This window comes from Podarcis liolepis (genome assembly GCF_965112155.1).
Source record: "Podarcis liolepis genome assembly, chromosome: 7".
In the NCBI taxonomy this organism is placed as follows: Eukaryota; Metazoa; Chordata; class Lepidosauria; order Squamata; family Lacertidae; genus Podarcis; species Podarcis liolepis.
The window spans coordinates 17,028,630-17,046,136 of record NC_139561.1 but is presented as its reverse complement, the minus strand read 5'-3'; the positions used below and the strand labels follow the sequence as shown (position 1 = coordinate 17,046,136).

Below are 17,507 nucleotides of genomic sequence, written 5' to 3'. Positions count from 1 at the left end.
CATCGGGAGTTCATCCCGTCACAGGAATTTGAAATGCCAACCTTCTGATTGGCAAGCCCAATAGGCTCAGTGGTTTAGACACCACAGTCTTTGGTACCTTGGAGCTTCTGCATGCAAAGCAGATGTTCTAACACTGAGATATTATTATTATTATTATTATTATTATTATTATTATTATTATTATTATTTATACCCCGCCCTCCCTGGCCAAATCCAGACTCAGAGCGGCTAACATCAAACGTATAACACATTAACATATAACACCTTAACATAAAATGAGGCAAACAATTGAAATATATCCTAAAATCAGATCAGGATCAAAATAAAATCCAATCAGATGGCAACCCACAGATTAGGGTTGGGGACCTTAAATGCTCACCAGGCCCAACTGTTTCTGCTGAACTTATAGCAGTTCGAAAGCACCCCCGGGTGCAAGTAGATAAATAGGGACCGCTTACTAGCAGGAAGGTAAACGGCGTTTCCGTGTGCTGCGCTGGCTCGCCAGATGCAGCTTGTCACGCTGGCCACGTGACCCGGAAGTGTCTTCGGACAGCGCTGGCCCCCGGCCTCTTAAGTGAGATGGGCGCACAACCCCAGAGTCAGACACGACTGGCCCATACGGGCAGGGGTACCTTTACTTAAGGTCCTCCATGGGGCATACCAGGAGAGGCGGTCCCATAGGCATGAGGGACCTAGGCCTACATTCCTTCCCTCAAACTCAAGTACAATCCTAGTCTTTGTGGTTCTCATAAAGGGGTGGTTTAAAGAGAAACAGACGAAGCTGTCTTATACTGAGACAGTCCATATAGCTCAGTATTGTCCACGCTGAGGAACAAAAGATCTCCAAGGTTTAGGACAGGAGACCCGGCAAGCACACCTGGGAATGCCATTGTAGATTGAATTTGGGCCTTTTGGCCTGCAGGGTAGATGCTCTAACACTGAGTACAGTTTGCAGTGGAAGAGGATAGTCTCTTCCACTCTTGACCAGAGGGACAAAGGTTCCACTCCACACTTGTAACGCGAGGAAGGGTGTCTGCAGATGCTGGGTCGTGATATCAACTATCTTCTCTTTGCTACCAACAGGGGGCATCGAACAATGTGATTCATACAATCGGGAAACATGCCCCAAGGGCAAAGAGGCATGTAGTTCTGATAGTGCTTCTTTGGCGATATATAGTTAAATCTATAAAAAATGGTGACAAGCCATGTCAGCCTGCATCCAGTGGCTAAGTCATAGCAACATGTCCTTCCTGCCTGCTGCTGGCCCTCCTCAAGGCACCTCCACTTCTGCAACCAGACCCTGCGATGCTCCAGTTCATTTTGATCTAACCTCCGACCGCTCCCTCCTCCCAAAGATGCTCAGAGGTTCAGCACAAGGTCTTCAAACATCAGCCCATCACCACTAATTTCTCTCCATGCAGAAGGAACCCAGCACTGAGGCATCAATTGCAATGGCCCACTCAAAAAAATAAAGGTCACCCAGCATTTCTCTGTGTCTGTTTTTACCTGGGATTAATGTCACGTCAGTTGAGTTTCAAGCAGAAGAGGTTTATTCACTAGGGCTGCCCCACTGAGCTGTGATTGTCATTGGAGGCTCAGGTGGCCTTGGCAAGGAGTGCTTTTTTCCAGCTCCAACTGGTTCACCAGCTATGGCCCCTTTTGGACACAGATGACTTGACCTCTGTGCTCCATGTTCTGGTAACTTCCAGGTGGACCTCTGCAAAATGGGGCTGCCCTTGAAGACAACTCAGAAACTTCCGTTGATTCATAATATATCAGCCAGATTACTAGCAGGAGTTCCATTTTCATCACATATAAACCAGATGCATCGGTTGCCCCTTTGATTCCAGGCTCAATTCAGTGTACTTCTATTTATGTTTAAAGCCCTAAAGGAGTCATGCTCCAAATATCTGAAAGATAGTCCCCTTCCTTACACTCCCTCTTGGCTGCGAAGTTCTGTGGGCTAACCAGCCTCATATAACCAATATGCTTAAGTCTACTTAAGGCATAAAGGGGTTAAGACCACTGAGTAAGCTGTCCTGCCAGGCTTAGCTCACCTTGGGAGGAGCTAGGGAATCAGGCCTATGGTTCTTCCCTCAGTCTCCCTCAGAAGCTCAGCATGTAAAGAGGTCTGAGCTGATTGCTGAAGCTCAGATGTAGCATGGCCATTATTGTGTCCCTATGCTAATAATTTAGGAACTTTGGCCTGATCCAGCAGCCAGGCTCTTCTTGTGTCCACAGATTATTTACTACTATGTTCAGAACATTGAGACAATGTCCTCATCATAACATACAGACATTCAGCTTTCCATTTTTATGGACAGTCTTCTCTCATAATGCTAGAACGGAGTCAGGGCTGTCCAATGAAGCTGAATGCCAGAAGATTCAGGACAAAGGAAATAAACAGTATAGGTCAACTATGGCCCTCAGTCCCACAAAAGGTACTGATAGTCACCAGCTTGGACGGCATGAAAAGTGGATTAGTCTAATTCATTGATAATAGGGTTTCTGCCTAATTATGTTCTTCTCAAAGTGTATCCACTGAAGGTGATGGACCCAATTGCTCATGTTCATTCATTTTGGTGGTTCTATTCTGAGAAGGACTCACAGTGGATACCACCAAAAGGCCATCCATGGCTACTGATTGTTTTATTTTCTTTATTTATTGCATTTCTATCCCACCTTTTTCTCCCTAAACTAGATGCAAAAAAAAATCTTTAAAGATGATGAGGGTCGATTACTAGGGGTAAAAATAACAAAAGGTAAAGAACATTTAATTATAGTAGGAGTTTATGCACCGAATGGTAACAAAACAGAATTTTTCAGAAAACTAGAAGCTAATTTACTGGCATTTATAGAAGAGGAAATTATTTTGATGGGAGACCTAAATGGTGTCATATCAATAGAATTAGATAGGACAGAGAGAGAAAGAAAATCAAAAAAAGGCGGACTCCCAGACACCTTCTTTCAGATGGTAGAAAACTTAAATTTGATTGATACATGGAGATATAAAAACCGAGGAGAAAGACAGCATACACATTTCTCGGAAGTTAAAAAATCAGCCGGCAGAATTGACAGCATATGGGTATCAAATAACAACTAAAATTAAAAAAGCAGAAATACAGACCAAAATTATTACAGATCACAACCCAGTCACATTAGAATTAAAGGAACACAAGAAAACTAATAAAAGATGGAGACTTAATGAAAGACTATTAAATGACAAAAAGATTGTGAAAAAAGCGCAAGAACTATTGAGAGAATTTTTTGAATTAAATAAAGAACAGGATACAGACTTCAGGACAATATGGGATGCAAGTAAAGCTTTTATAAGAGGCTTTTACATACAACAAAGTGCAATAAGGAAAAGAAACAGAGAGCAAAAACTAGAACAAATAAGGAAAGAAATAGGAATAAATGAAAAATTATTAGCAAAACAACCAAAAAATGAATTAATAAACCAAAAACTAAAAATATTACAAACCCAGGCTTCAGCAATATTAAATAGCGAAATTGAGGACAATGTCAAATGGATGAAACAAAGGTCGTTCAAATTTGCAATTAAACCCGGAAAGATGCTAGCCTGGCAACTGAAAAAGAGACAAAGGGAAAAACTGATTGATAAAATAGTGGAAGAGGAGAGAACTTTAGATAACCCTGAGGAAATTAAAAAGTGTTTTACAAAATATTATAATAAGCTATATAAAGCAGGAAATGAGACAGAGGTTGAAATAAAAGAGTATTTATGTGGAAAGGATATACCTAAAATTAAGAAAGAAAAGATTCAAGAGCTAAATTCCCCAATAACCACGACAGAGCTTCATCAAGCGATAATTAAGATGAAACTGGGAAAATCCCCAGGCCCAGATGGTCTTACCGCAATACATTACAAAAAAATTAGAGGAACCACTATTATCACCTATGAAGACACTCTTAAATAGAATATTAGAAGACGGGAAGATTCCCAACACCTGGAAACAGGCGCACATAGTAGTAATCCCAAAACAAGGACGAAACAAAGAGTTTATAACTAATTATAGACCAATATCATTATTAAATAACGATTACAAGATTTATGCACAAATATTGGCAACAAGATTAAAGACAGTTTTGCAGGATTGTATAAATAAAGAGCAGGCAGGGTTCTTGCCGGGCAGGAAAATGAGTGATAATATAAGAACAGTGATTGATATGATCGAGTATTTAGATATGAAACCAAGTAAGAAGGTAGCCTTTGTTTTTGTGGACGCGGAAAAGGCGTTTGACAAAGTATCATGGAAATTTCTAAAACTATTATTAGACCAGATGGACATGGGAGACCAAATTACAAGAGGGCTAAAAGCTATTTATGAACAACAAGAAGCAAATATAATAATAAATAATGATGTGACTGATTATTTTAAAATACAGAAAGGCACCAGACAAGGGTGCCCACTTTCACCTTTATTATTCATTTTGGTTTTGGAAATATTAAATCAAGAAATCAGATTGGATCAAGAAATAAATGGAATATCCCTAGGAGAGAAAATATACAAAATAAGGGCATTTGCAGATGATTTAGTTTTAATGGTGGAAAACCCAAAGGAAAGCTTAGCAAAGGTTCTAGAAAAAATGGGAAACTTTGGAAGGGTATCAGGTTTTGCTTTGAATAAAGAAAAAACGAAATTGATGGTAAAAAACATGGGAGATCAAGAGAAAAAGGAACTGGTAGAAAAATTTGGATTACAAATTGTTAAAAAAAGTGAAATATTTAGGTATACAAATAACAATGAAAAATATAAATTTGTTTGAAGATAATTATAAAAAAAAATTGGGAAGAAACAAAAAGAGAAATGGAAACTTGGACAAGATTGAAATTAACACTCTGGGGTAGAATTTCGGCCATTAAAATGAATATCTTACCAAAACTTCTGTTCCTTTTTCAAATGATTCCCATAATAGGTAAAGATGATTGTTTTAAAAAATGGAAAACGGACCTAACAAAGTTTATATGGCAAGGCAAAAAGCCACGGATCAAACATAAATTACTAACTGACATAAAAGAGCGGGGAGGTTTTGGACTCCCAGACCTGAGATTATACTACGATGCAGCATGCTTTACTTGGATTAAGGATTGTATCAAGTTGGATAATAGTGACATTTTGGATTTGGAGGGATGGAACAACAGATATGGTTGTCATGCCTATCTAATTTATAACAAAGTGGCAGTTCATAAAGAATTTCTAAGCCATGTAATTAGAAATGCATTATACAAGGTCTGGGTGAGACATAGAAGGTTGTTAGAACCAAAAACCCCATGGTGGGTCTCACCGCTAGAAGTAATATCGATTAAAAAGATAAATACTATAGGAAGAATGGCAACATACCAGCAGCTCCTAAAGGAAGAACAGGGCCAATTAAAACTAAGATCATACGATGAGGTGACCCAATACTGTACCACATGGTTACAATATCACCAAATTGCACAAATATTCAACCAGGATAAAGTAATAGGATTTGAAAAAGAAGAATCAAAATTACAAAAAGTATTACTACAAAACTCAAAAAAAATTATATCCAAAATGTATAATTTACTATTAGAATGGGAATTAAAGGATGAAGAAGTAAAAGAAGTTATGATTAAATGGGCATGCGATGTAGGATATGTAATTTGGCTGGACCAATGGGAGAAATTATGGAAATATGATATTAAATTCACGGCATGTTATACAATAAGAGAAAATTTTATGAAAATGGTATACCAATGGTACTTAACTCCGGTAAAATTGGCAAAAATTTACAAATTAAAGTCGAATACCTGTTGGAGATGTAAAAAAGAAATAGGAACAATGTTTCACATGTGGTGGGAATGCCGACCTATTAAACAATTCTGGAATGAAATCTATGAAGAACTCAAAAAGATGTTTAAATTATCTTTCAGTAAAAAACCGGAGGCATTCCTTTTAGGTTTAATTACAAATGAGATCCCCGAAAATCAAAGGAAAGTATTCCTTTATGCAACAACAGCTGCCAGGATGCTTATAGCTAAAAACTGGAAAGGCAGAAAAATTCCATCAGTGAAAGATTGGCAAGTTAAATTATGTGAATACATAAATCTGGCAAGACTCACAGCTTACATAAGGGGACAATCAGACCAGAAATTATTAAAAGAATGGGGTTGTGCCAGAGAGTATATGAAAAAATCTTGTTCTGGAGTTAGTATATTGGTATGTAATGAATGATGCTTTACAGGGTTAAAGAAAAAGAAAAATGGTGTAAAAAAAATAAAAAGGACCAAGGTGGATGTAATCTAATTAGACACAACAATACAGTAAGAGTAAATTTTTTGAGGTCTTAGAACAAAGGAAGAAAGTCAATTTGTGTTTATGTACGTAATGATATGTTTTTTTTCTGTAGATGTGTGCTTTTTCGTTTTTGTTTAGTTTTGTTTTGTTTCCTTTGTTTTTTTTCCCATTTCCCTTTTCTGTTTTGTTTTTGTTTTTGTTTGTTTGTTTTGTTTTCTATATGTTCCAGGGATTTTTGTTTGTACAGTATTGTTTTGGATTCAATGTTTGTAATTTTTGTTATGATTCTGCATTGAAAATAAAAAAATTCTTAAAAAAACAAACAAACAAAAAGAAAAGTGGATTAGTCTAATTCATTGATAATAGGGTTTCTGCCTAATTATGTTCTACTCAAAGTGTATCCACTGAAGGTGATGGACCCAATTGCTCATGTTCATTCATTTTGGTGGTTCTATTCTGAGAAGGACTCAAAGTGGATACCACCAAAAGGCCATCCGTGGCTACTAATTGTTTTATTTTCTTTCTTTATTGCATTTCTATCCCACCTTTTTCTCCAAGGAGCTGAAGATGGTGTACATGGTTCTGCCACTCCTCATTTAATCCCCACAACAACCCTGTGAGGTAGGTAAGCCTGAGAGGCAATGAGTGGCTCAGGGTCACCCAATGAGCTTCATGGTTTGAAGCTTGGTCTTCCAGGAACCTAGTCCAACACGCTAACCAATGCACCACATTGTCTTCTTGCAAAGTCCAGGGATCTAGATGAACAGAGAGATTTTAGTTTGGCAAACATAGATGGGGCTTTTTTTCAGCCGGAACCGAAAGGTTCCCAAACCTCTCAGGTTGGTGCCATTGCCATTCTAAGAGAATGTGACTTCATTGTGAGTTCTGGCACTTCTTTTTCTAGAAAAATAGCACTGAGCATAGTGCTATCCAAGAACTAACTTAGTTGGGCTTTAAGGTGCTACTGGAAGGAATTTTTTTATTTTGACTATGGCAGACCAACACGGCTACCTATCTACTACTGGAACTGAGCATAGTGTTATGCAGCACAGTGAAGCTCAGAAACAAAGTGGCATGAGGCTTTGCAGGATGCTAGTCACACTGAAGAGGAATTTGTTGTTGTTGTTTTGAATAGTTTGTAGACTGCATCATTTTGATAGTCTCTAAGCATTGTACAAGGAAACAAAACAACTGACCTCACATTTTGACTCAGGAGGGGGACACCCTGAGATCACCTTCATCCACCTAATTATTGGGTCCACACCCATAGGCGATTGTCAGGGAACGGACATCGAAGCAGAGTGGAGAGGCTAGGCTCCCAGATTCTGCCGGAGAGGGAACTAGTAAGGGAAGAGAGAGAACGTCCTCTGGGGAAAGAACTCCAGGTGACACCAGGAAGAAGGGAGAGGCAGAGAGCACTTCAGAGGGGAGGCTCCGAGACTCTTCCAGTGAAGTCAGTGAGGAGAGTGGAGGACCACCACTTGGCACGCCCACTCTGCGCAGAAGGCTTCCGCGCAGAGAGGCGAGGAGGAGGTTGTCCGTTAAGGAATTCTTATGCTGGAGGAAATTTAGGAGACACCCACTGACGGATTCTACCAGCGACTGAGGCAGCTGCGCAAAAGGGCTGCTCAGCCAGGGAAAGACGCAACCACCCCTAAGCAGTTGGAACAGCTGGAGGTTTACACACAAGCAACCCCAATTCTCATGATAGCGATCATGTCCACCCCAGCAGCTTTTACACCAGAGTATGGGAACCATTGGTCCTCCAGATTGTGCTTGATTCCACCTCCCAAGAGCTCCAACCAGCATAATCAATGGTTCCACATGACGTGCATTCATTATAATGGATCTACTCTGAGGAGCATGAACATTGGGTGCAGCCCTCCAGCTCTTTCCCCCAAATTTCTGGTGCCTGGAAGAACAGCTGCTCCTCCTACTCAAATTCCCCTGGGCTGAGCTTCTGCTTCATTTGTGGCTCTCATCACAGACCAGAAGAGCACCAGGCTTGAAAGCAGGACAGCTGATATTTTCCATGATGGCTGTACACAGGAAGATGTTCCTGAATGGTTATGCAGGGAAGAACCACCTTAAAGAATGCCCTGTCTTAGATGATGGCTTCGAGCCTCCTCAAAATAACCAAGCAAGTATTAAAAGTCACCCCAGAACTGGCCCTACTAAACATTTTCCAAGGCAATAATGCCCACACACATTACAAAGAGCTCATAACCCACAAAGAGCTCATAATGACCTAGATCAAAGTCCACCAATGTGAGGGGGATATCTAATCAGGAAGAATTTTGGTCATTCAGGTTTAGTGTCTATGAAGCAGAAAGAAAATTAATGAGCATACCATTTTCCATCATCTGTGTTAGTTCCACATGGGCAGCAGCAGAAACTGCCAGGAGCCTGATCTGAGACCAAGCCATAATAGATAATATCTAACTGAGCCTGCAGAAATACTTGAGGAAATTTTTGCACATTCTCTGGGCATTATGCACATCTTCCAGTCAATATGCAGTGTCACCAATAAAAATGTCCTTGCTCTCTGTATCTAATCCACAGATGCATGCAATTCTCTGCCCCTGGAAATGGTGGCAGGCCAGATGTGGAGTGCAGGCCAGATATCCCCACTTGTTGGTGTACAGGACTGAGCTGGGATCAAGGACACCCATTCAAGGGCGTATCTGATCGGGAAAGGTTTTGGCCATTAAATATGGAGCAGGAAGAAAAACCAAGGGTTATGCCTCAGCCTCATCAACTCTGTTCTTTCCACATGGCCAACACCAGATATTACCAGCACCGTGTTCCATTGAGAGGCACATCCTCCAAGACAGAAGAAATGAGTCATCTAACTTTAGAGTTGGTGAGCTGTAATATTGGGAAATAATCCATAATGAGTTGAAAAAAATGTTTAAAAGTACTTTCCAAAAAAACAAGGGTTCTTTTTGTTGGAGATAATTCAGACGGAAATTTCCAGGTGTCAAAAAAGGATATTTATGTACTGTATGCCACTACAGCGGCCCGTGTGTTGTTAGCCCAAAATGGAAAAGGAGCAAGGTCCTCCCACCATTCAACGTCAAGATTATGGCCGATGTCTATTGCCCATTTAATCATTGCCTCCTTCACCTCCTCGTCTTTTGTGTACCACTCCAGTAGCATATCATATATCCTAGACAGTATTTTATTTTTACCTTCAACTACCTCTACGTGGAACTTAGATTTTTTGTCTTCAAAGCCCAGTTTCTTTTTATCTTCTTTTAACAAATCATTCACCTGGTGGTATTGCAACCAGCCAGTGAATAAGTTTTTTATCTCTTCGTAGGGTCTAAGTTTGTTCCCTTGTTCTGTTTTAGTTATAAGTTCTTTATAGGTGGCATTCTTCTCTCACTTTTGTCTATTATCAGCCATGAGGATAAAGTCGTCCAAGAAGTGTGACACACCCTCCGAGCCTGTTCTATAACGAAGTGCCCAGTCCAAGAAGGTACTGAATGCCTCAAAGGCTGCGCAGGCTACTCAGCAGCCCATGGGCATTGCCTTGTCTACGAAGTATGCCCCCTCGAATTTAAAGCCCAGCCACCGGAAATCCTCTGGGTGGACTGGCAGGAGTCGAAACGCAGACTCGATATCGCATTTTGCCAGCAACGTGCCTTTTCCAAATTTGCGAATAAGTTTGACTGCTTGGTCAAAGGAGGCATATCTCACAGAGCAGAGTGCTTGAGGTATCGCATCATTGACAGACCCTCCTTTCGGGTAGGACAGGTTGTGAATCATGTGAAACTCACCGGGCGCTTTTTTGGGGACAATGCCTAATGGGGATATGTGCAAACCCTCTATGGGAGGGACCAGAAAGGGACCGGCAACCCTCCCTGCTCTTATCTCATTGAAAATTTTATTGCGCGCAACTTCGGGCATTTCTCTGACTGATTTCTGATTTGGTGGGTCACCTGAACTGGGGGGAAAGGCGAGTGGAATCCTAAAGCCTAAACTAAAACTTTCCCAAAGATATAGTGCTGCTGTCCTGTTGGGGTGGAGGGCTAAAAGAGTTTTTAAAGGGGTCAGCTTAATGGGAGAAAAGGCCAGGCCGAGTTCCAAGTTATTATTGGTTACGCTGTGGTCCGAAGGAAGCACCATGGGAGCCCCTAGCACCCTAGTTGGAGAAGCCTCTCCCACCCCAAAAGGCCTGCCTTCCTTTGATGCAAGCAGTGGCTGGGTGGTTGCCGAGACATTTTTCACACTCGTGGCTATACTTACAGATAGGCCTCGTACAAACCCCTTTGTTGAATTCCCAGCACAGCCACCTCTGCTTTGAGTTGGCCTTTCCAAATTTGGACGAATCCTGGGACTTCTTCTCTACGTAGGGACCAACGTGCTCCATCCAATAATTTTGGTCCCTCAAATCCCAACGTGTAGATAATAACAGAGAAGCGTTTCTACGGAAATCCTCATCATAATTTAGAGCAGCAGTCTCCCCTGCTAATTCCCGTGCCCTCCTGACATGTGCTAAGTAAGCTATTAGATGCATCACACGTTTAGGATAAGCTGCGCTGACCACACCCATGAACACCTGGTACCCGTCCAGCCAATTTTCAAAGTTATGCTCGGCTCGTGGTGTTCTATAATGCCACTTGCCGTAGCTACACTTCTTTTCCCCCTTCCTGGTCTTCTTAGCTGGGGGCAACAAAGTAAATATGTCAATGAAATCACCGTTAAGTATTTTGGTCCTCTTTCTTTGAGACAAATGATTCCCCAGGATAAAATCAGTTGATAAATTTGTGGATGTTTTTACATCCTGGACTAAAGCACCATCCTTCCATTCCAGGGAACCATTGAAGGTCTCGTGGTATGAATTAGCCCTTCTTTCTTACACCTATAAGGGGAGCCCTGAGCTGTCTTCCCCCCAACCCCAGTACTCCTCCATAGGTGTGTTGCTATCAGTATCTGAAGATGAGGTACCTGATCCCTCCTCAGACTCCAACTGTCTGCTTCTCTTGCTCTTCTTAGAGGTATGCTTTCTTTTTTCCTTCCCCTTTCAGCTTGGCCCTCGCCTGGGACCGGTGTTGGAACGCTGGTCACCTGGTCGCCCTGTTGCTCCTGCGCCTCCTCATCAGAAGAGGAACCTGACGCGCCTTCTGCTGCAGCAGCTTGCGGTGGTGCATCCTGCAAAAGTCTAGGGATGCCTATATCCTTGTGGGGGTTAGTAGTATTAGGGCCTCTAGCGTTTGCCTTGCCAGCCTTACCACCCTTCTGACCCCCTTTTGACTTGCCTGCACTGGACGATTGCAACCGCGTGTTGGGACAGTTTGCTGAATCATTGCTCAACCTCAGTGTGGCCGCGCTGGCAGCTGAAGTGCTGAGGCGATCCAAATCACAAAGGGGGGCATCGGGGATGCATTCTTGCGAGGGCGGCACAGGAGGCAAGGCCAACTGGCCTGCAGACTTGCATTGTCTATAAAACGCCTCAAAAGAACTGGGCAAATGCCTGCAGGTTACAAGGCATTACCAAGGCCTGGGTCCCTTCCTGATTTCCCTGCGCCAACCCAGATCCGGCGGGGGTCTGTTGGTTCTCTTGAGCAGACATAATTAGAGACAAATACCCTTATAAGATAGTTCAGTAAAGTCTACACCGGCTGGTTTGGATTGCCTAGTAGTAGGGCGGGTCCTGTCCTGAATACGTAAGTCGGAAGTATTACCGAAATAGTTCAGCAGTGTCTGCACTAGCAAGTTTTAAAGGAAAACAAAGATGCCTACCCAAACCTCAAACCAAGGTATCTAGATGCAAAAGCCTAGTCTTTAGCACCGACCTGGGTCTATAAATATGAGTACAAGAGTACCTCCGAGAAGTAGACAGCTATGAGCAAAACTTACAGAGGAAAATGAATAAGAACCCAGAGATCCAGTGGTGCAGAGGTGTGTTGATAAAGGCCAAAACAATTAGGAATTAAGATGAGACAAATGAAATATTCAGCAAAATCTATATGACCTTAGCCAAAGAGGAGAAGCACCCTGGGGCCAAGAAGCACTTTGAATTGCAATAAACCAAATGAACTGAGAACCAAAGATGAAAACCTCCCTGGAGCCCCTTTTGCACTTTAATTAAGATTGGCCAATTAATCCCACAAAATGAAAAGCTCCCCAGAACCCTTGTGCACTTAATTTAAAATTCCTCTAATGAATTATTCAGCCCAAATGAGAAGCTCCCTAGAGCCCTTGCATACCTTAATTAAAATTAAGCTTCAGTGGAGGCCCATGAGTTCTAGTATTATCAGAGAGGGAGAAAAGCTTTCCTCTGTTCATTTTCTCCATGCCATGTGGAATTTTATAAGCTTCTATCATTGTCACCAGTCAGGCTTCAGGGAATCCAATCCCTCCCAAAGTAGGCAGCCAAGTATGAGAGAAACAAGGAGAGTTCTTACCAAGTCTTTTATACAATACAGTGGTACCTCAGGTTAAGTACTTAATTCATTCTGGAGGTCCGTTCTTAACCTGAAACTGTTCTTAACCTGAAGCACCACTTTAGCTAATGGGGCCTCCTGCTGCTGCCACACTGCCGGAGCACGATTTCTGTTCTCATCCTGAAGCAAAGTTCTTAACCTGAAGCACTATTTCTGGGTTAGTGGAGTGTGTAACCTGAAGCGTATGTAACCTGAAGCGTATGTAACCCGAGCTACCACTGTATTCCCAGAGAGAGAGATAGCAATGCCATCTTTCTTAGATAATGGCATTTCTCCAAGTTAAGCCCCACCCCTCCATCTCTCCCCTTATACGTCATTCCTACGGTGGCTGATCTGTGCCTTCTACCTCTGAGCTCTCTGCTCTCCTACTTTCAATGACCTCCAGGTTCTGGGGGTGGTGGTGTCTGGCATGCTTACTAAAGATACTGAGTCTGTCAGCTGTCTCTCCCCTGGTGCTTCTTCTTCTTCCTGCTCCTCTCCCATTATTTCCCAGCTTCTCTCCTCCTCTGCCTCTGAGCTATGCCCTCCCACAGACCACTGACTTCCTCTTCTCTGGAAAGTTCAGGAGGAGGGGGAGGTGGTCTCCACCATTCCTCCTTCACTGTCCAGTCCCTGACATCACCTCTTACTCACTTTTTCTATGGACCCAAAAGTCTCAAATGAGGCAACCTTTGCTTGTAGGGGAGTCACTTTATTCCCTTCCACATTTTGGCTGCCCTTTTCTGAACCATCCTGAAAACCAACTCCAAAGATTCTCCTCTACTTAACTTGCTGATCTACATCAACAAAATTGAGCCCCCATCCAAACATAAATTGTTGGGTTTCCAGGAAGAGAGAATGCTCTTGTGCTCAGGTCTGGCTTGGCCCCTGTGAAGATGGGATGCAGAGCTGCATGGGCCACTGGCCTGATCCAGCAGAGCATTTCTTAGGTTATTATCACCCTAGTGGCAGTGGAAATGTTGTGGGATGGGGAAATAGAAGGGAACCCCCTGTTCAGTACAGTTTTTCTTCCCCTAATTGGCCAGGGAATATCTGAGCCATGACAGCCTCATAACCCATTAGGGCCCCAGCAAACTCTGAAACTGGCCACGTGGAAAAGAGATGTCTGCCAAGACCAGTGGTAAATGGTGTTCCAAATAACTTTGTTCCTGCTCCCAAGCCAACAATACATCACAACCCAAGCCACTCCTGATTAAAAACAAACAAACCAGCTGAGTGGCTGGGCACAAACCCAGATTCTTCCTTGCTCATGAAGGAAAGGGTATATAAAGAGCTGGTGCCGTCACCTGGGACAGAACAGACCAAAGGAGAAGCTCTTCCACTCCATTGACCAGCGTGAAGCCATCATGAAGTTCTCCATCACCCTCTTTGTTGCTGTGCTGCTGATCTGGTCCATTATAGCTCTGGATGAGGTCCAGGCTGAGGATTCAGCCCAAGGCAAGACGGTAAGTAGAAGAATAAAAGGAGAGCCCTGAAGCTGGATCAGGCCAGGGGTCCATCTAGTCCAGCATCCTCTTCTCACAGTAGTCAACTGAAGGAGAAGCCCACAAGCAGGCCCTGAAGGTAACAGCCACTCTCCCTGACACTTGGGATTCCCAGGAACTGATATTAACAAGGGGTCTCCATCCTGTTGCCAAGGAGTTGTCATTTGCTGTTTCAAACTGAACATGGCCATCCAAGGGGCCTCCAATGTGCTCAGGTCCTGCTTGTGGGCTTCTTGTGGACTTCTGGATGGCCACACTGGGAACAGGATACTGCACCAGATGGGCCTTTGCTTGCTGTCTAGTGGGACTCCTCTCAGATCTCCTAAGACACAGGGTGGTATCCAATGCTTGTCTTCCTCAGAGTAGACTCATTGAAGTTAAGAGGCATGGCTATCTTAGGTCCAGTAACTGCAAGGAATCTACTCTGAGTAGGGTCTTCTCTGAGTAGGACTAGCACTTGCTACCAGTGGCATGTGAACTGAAATTGTTTTCAGATGTTGTTAGATGAGTTAATTCATTTATCTCTTGTTTTGCTTGGTGCCCCAGAGGAAGGGCAGGATATAAATATAATTAATAATAATTATGGTAATGGCAATAACAACTAAATCTCAACAACTCATAGAAAGCTGCCCTCTGCCAAGTCGAACAATTCGTTCTTCAATGTTATCTATGAATTGACTGGTTGTAGGTCTCCAGGGGTTCAGTCAGGGCTCTTTTCTATCCCCACCTGCAGATGCCAGGGATTAGGTAAAAGGTAAAGGTAAAGGACCCCTGGATGGTTAGGTCCAGTCAAAGGCAACTATGGGGTTGTGGGGCTCATCTCGTTTTTCAGCCCAAGGAAACTGGCATTTGTCCACAGAGAGCTTTCTGGGTCATGTGGCCAGCATGACTAAACTGCTTCTGGTGCAACGGAACACTGTGATGGAAACCAGAGCACACAGAAATGCCATTTACCTTCCCTCTGCAGTGGTACCTATTTATCTACTTGCACTGGTGTGCTTTCAAACTGCTAGGTTGGCAGGAGCCAGGACAGAGCATCGGGAGTTCATCCCGTCACAGGAATTTGAAATGCCAACCTTCTGATTGGCAAGCCCAATAGGCTCAGTGGTTTAAACCACAGTCTTTGGTACCTTGGACCTTCTGCATGCAAAGCAGATGTTCTAACACTGAGATTATTATTATTATTATTATTATTATTATTATTATTATTATTATTATTAATAATAATACCCCGCCCTCCCTGGCCAAATCCAGGCTCAGAGCTGCTAACATCAAACGTATAACACATTAACATAAAATCAGGCAAACAATTGAAATACATCCTAAAATCAGATCAGGATCAAAATAAAATCCACTCAGATGGCAACCCACAGATTAGGGTTGGGGACCTTAAATGCTCACCAGGCCCAACTGTTTCTGCTGAACTTATATGGGTCTGTGAGAAAAATTGGGAGGCCACTTTCATGCAAGTTCTTATGAAAGGGGAGGAGGAGTCAGACTGAACCCTGACCAAAGGCCTGGCAGAACAGCTCCGTCTTGTAGGCCCTGCAGAGAGAAGTCAAATCCTGCAAGGCCCTGGTGTTTTGTGACACAGTGTTCCACCAGGCCGGGGCCCTGGCCAAAAAGGCCCTGGTCCTTGTCAAGACCAGTCCAATCTCCTTGAGGCTTGGGACCTTCAAAATGTTGTTATTTGTGGACCGTAAAGTCCTCCATGAGACGCGGGTGGTGCTGTGGGTAAAACCTCAGCGCCTAGGACTTGCCATCGTCAGGTCGGCGGTTCGAATCCCCGCGGCAGGGTACGCTCCCATTGCTCGGTCCCAGCGCCTGCCAACCTAGCAGTTCGAAAGCACCCCCGGGTGCAAGTAGATAAATAGGTACCGCTATGGCGGGAAGGTAAACAGCGTTTCCGTGTGCTGCGCTGGCTCGCCAGATGCAAACAATAAAATCCAATCAGATGGCAACCCACAGATTAGGGTTGGGGACCTTAAATGCTCACCAGGCCCAACTGTTTCTGCTGAACTTATAGCAGTTCGAAAGCACCCCCGGGTGCAAGTAGATAAATAGGGACCGCTTACTAGCAGGAAGGTAAACGGCGTTTCCGTGTGCTGCGCTGGCTCGCCAGATGCAGCTTGTCACGCTGGCCACGTGACCCGGAAGTGTCTTTGGACAGCGCTGGCCCCCGGCCTCTTAAGTGAGATGGGCGCACAACCCCAGAGTCAGACACGACTGGCCCATACGGGCAGGGGTACCTTTACTTAAGGTCCTCCATGGGGCATACCAGGAGAGGCGGTACCATAGGCATGAGGGACCTAGGCCTACATTCCTTCCCTCAAACTCAAGTACAATCCTAGTCTTTGTGGTTCTCATAAAGGGGTGGTTTAAAGAGAAACAGACGAAGCTGTCTTATACTGAGACAGTCCATATAGCTCAGTATTGTCCACGCTGAGGAACAAAAGATCTCCAAGGTTTAGGACAGGAGACCCGGCAAGCACACCTGGGAATGCCATTGTAGATTGAATTTGGGCCTTTTGGCCTGCAGGGTAGATGCTCTAACACTGAGTACAGTTTGCAGTGGAAGAGGATAGTCTCTTCCACTCTTGACCAGAGGGACAAAGGTTCCACTCCACACTTGTAACGCGAGGAAGGGTGTCTGCAGATGCTGGGTCGTGATATCAACTATCTTCTCTTTGCTACCAACAGGGGGCATCGAACAATGTGATTCATACAATCGGGAAACGTGCCCCAAGGGCAAAGAGGCATGTAGTTCTGATAGTGCTTCTTTGGCGATATATAGTTAAATCTATAAAAAATGGTGACAAGCCATGTCAGCCTGCACCCAGTGGCTAAGTCATAGCAACATGTCCTTCCTGCCTGCTGCTGGCCCTCCTCAAGGCACCTCCACTTCTGCAACCAGACCCTGCGATGCTCCAGTTCATTTTGATCTAACCTCCGACCGCTCCCTCCTCCCAAAGATGCTCAGAGGTTCAGCACAAGGTCTTCAAACATCAGCCCATCACCACTAATTTCTCTCCATGCAGAAGGAACCCAGCACTGAGGCATCAGTTGCAATGGCCCACTCAAAAAAATAAAGGTCACCCAGCATTTCTCTGTGTCTGTTTTTACCTGGGATTAATGTCACGTCAGTTGAGTTTCAAGCAGAAGATGTTTATTCACTAGGGCTGCCCCACTGAGCTGTGATTGTCATTGGAGGCTCAGGTGGCCTTGGCAAGGAGTGCTTTTTTCCAGCTCCAACTGGTTCACCAGCTATGGCCCCTTTTGGACACAGA

The 17,507-nt window shown here is 43.6% G+C and overlaps 1 long non-coding RNA gene across 1 annotated transcript in view; it reads left to right on the top strand.

Annotated features, from left to right (window-relative positions):
* The window catches only part of LOC310711197, a 132,188-nt gene extending 115,202 nt beyond the window's left edge, over positions 1-16,986 (top strand). Inside the window, exon 3 of the long non-coding RNA XR_014528372.1 lies at positions 16,921-16,986. This is a non-coding gene — a long non-coding RNA (uncharacterized lncRNA). The remainder of the gene's footprint in view (positions 1-16,920) is intronic.
* Positions 16,987-17,507: the final 521 nt, after the last annotated feature.